Source organism: Poecilia reticulata, unplaced genomic scaffold (assembly GCF_000633615.1).
Source record: "Poecilia reticulata strain Guanapo unplaced genomic scaffold, Guppy_female_1.0+MT scaffold_1597, whole genome shotgun sequence".
Classification (NCBI taxonomy): Eukaryota; Metazoa; Chordata; class Actinopteri; order Cyprinodontiformes; family Poeciliidae; genus Poecilia; species Poecilia reticulata.
Window position 1 is genome coordinate 1 of NW_007616329.1, and position 2,425 is coordinate 2,425.

General features: G+C 35.1%; 1 long non-coding RNA gene across 1 annotated transcript; it reads left to right on the plus strand.

The window, feature by feature from the left end:
- Positions 1–552: 552 nt before the first annotated feature.
- LOC108166095 (uncharacterized) lies at positions 553–1,898 on the plus strand. Its single transcript, XR_001776379.1, has 3 exons — positions 553–813; positions 913–1,164; positions 1,638–1,898. It is a non-coding gene; the product is annotated as an uncharacterized LOC108166095 (long non-coding RNA).
- The last annotated feature ends 527 nt before the right edge of the window (positions 1,899–2,425 follow it).

Here is a 2,425-nt window from a genome sequence, read left to right on the forward strand (position 1 = left end):
GATAAATATTTCATTGCTTATACAAACTATTTGATCAGATCTTGGTTTCATATTTTTTAAGAAATCTTACTCTATAGTTCCCTAAAGTTTTTAGTTAAGAACTTTGTATTGAGTGGAGGATTATATGCTGAAAGAGGGCATTTGAGGTCTTTTGACAGGTTTTTCATTGATTTTTTCCCCTCACACATCCCTGAAAAACAAATGAAAAAGACAAATTTTAAACGATTTAAAAAAGGAGAAAAAATTGTGCACAACTATTATTTTTGTAGTACTTTCTCTCTTGATAATTACAAATGATCAGTTATTGATAATTTGTAATTATCAAAATCGAATCATGTTTTTCAGCTTTCAAACTTTTTAGCTCACCCAATCTGTTGTATAAGTGTTCAGAATAAATTCATGTATTTTTAGCAATACCTGCAGACCAGGCAAAAAAGCATTTCTTGTTCAGATTTGATTCTTTTATTATTATTATTATTATTATTATTATTATTATTATTATTATTATTTTGAATGATGTTCATTGTCGTTTCTATATTTCTCTTCCAGTTCCTGCACAGGTCTCAGGCATTTTAGCCATAGGAACCACCTCCAGCTTATCAGTGAACTGGACAAAAGCAGTTGGGCAGGTTTCCTCATACYTTGTCCAGTTATACAATAACACAAATTCCTTGATAAACAACACAGAGCTGAGTAATGAGACTACACAGTTTAAATTTGAGTATTTGAAACCAGGAGTGCTTTACCGTGTTGAGGTTGTCACCAAAAGTGGACCGAAGGAGAGCAACAGAAGTGTTGTTTCTAATGCAACTTGTAAGTTTTCTAAATTTAGTGATTTTGTTTTTTTTTATCTGCTTTTGGATATGCATTGGGTTTTCACATGTTTGTGACCTGATTTACTCTTCTGCTTAGTTCCTAACCCCCCCGGCTCTATCAAGGTGGACTTTCAGACCAACAGCTCCATCAGATTTAGTTGGTCCCTTCCAGCTGATATGAACCCTGACCAATACTTCATTGTGTCCACTAAAAATGGCTCTAATGTTACAACGAACAAYTGGWTCCTGATGGAAAACCTTGAGTCAGGATCCAAGTACAAAGTTTCTGTAGTCACTGTTGGTGCATTGGACTACAGAAGTACAGAAGAGAGCACACAAAACTATACAAGTGAGTAAACACAAATGGCCAGTTTCATCATGCTAATTACTGTGGATAAAATGACAACAAGCTTTGTCATAAAGTTTGTCTTCGTTGTACTCAATTTTGAAATTACACTAACGATTCAATCAGCTCTACAGCTAAATTCATTTTATTGAATTCTTGTGTTAAGAGACTGTTTCATATGTTTGGTGGAATATTTTTTTKSMMYTKRWYMWTTWAAAAAAATTTAAAATACATTGACAAAAGAAGTTGGATCACTCTGTTATTTGTTCTGTTAATAGAGATTATTTAACCTTCAAGTCATAAATCTTTAACACTTTTAAAACATTTGTAAAGAATTTGAAGACATACTTCTTCTAAACCTTTTCCCAATGTATGATCTTGTGTTAGTTTTCCTATAATTTTCCCTCCTATGTGATCAAACCTAAAAAGACTTTAATGAACATATCTACTCTGATCACTTTGATCCTGTTTTTTAGGACCAAATCCGGTGACAAGTCTGACAAAGACAGAAATCACCACTAGTTCAGTAACCCTGAAGTGGAATCAGCCAAGCAGCAAACCACCCTACATTTATGAAGTGAAGCTTGATAGTGTTGTTCCTAATGAATCACGGTTGGAAAGGGTAAACACTACAACATTTACATTTGATGGTCTTACGCCTGGGAACCAATACAATTTTACCGTCACTACAATAACAGAAGATTACACTCGAGCAGAGTCTGTRAAGATTTTCTACTATACAAGTAAGTGCGTCATAGCTTGTAAGAGCATGCTACAAATGACTTGTGCATAGCCATTGCTTTCCTATGCAGTTCTGCTCAATACAAATCTTGCTTTACAGCTCAATCTGGGCTTTCTCCCTCTGACTTGAATTCCTGCACCAAGTTAGAATTGTAGTCTGTCTGTAGTTTCCCAATCACAAACTACAGACAGTGAAAAAAGTTTTTCCGTCCATGTTATAAACATTAAAATTCTACTTGTTTGGCTCGGCACTTCTTAGTGGAGGATKGTTATTCACAGCGCAGGTAATTAATGGTGAGCTTCAGAGCGTCGTCATGGGCAAACATTAGTGATTAGGTCAAATTTAAAACCACAACAGAGTCCACGCCTCCATGAAGCAATYGTTTCTCAGTAGCTGAGGGCCGAGACAATCTGTACGAAACAAGACGTTGTACAAGGGGCTGTTTTCTATTAGGCCAATGTTTTGAAGAAGACAAAATAAGATTTTACAAGTGACAAACTGTCAAGCAATCTGTGATAAGGT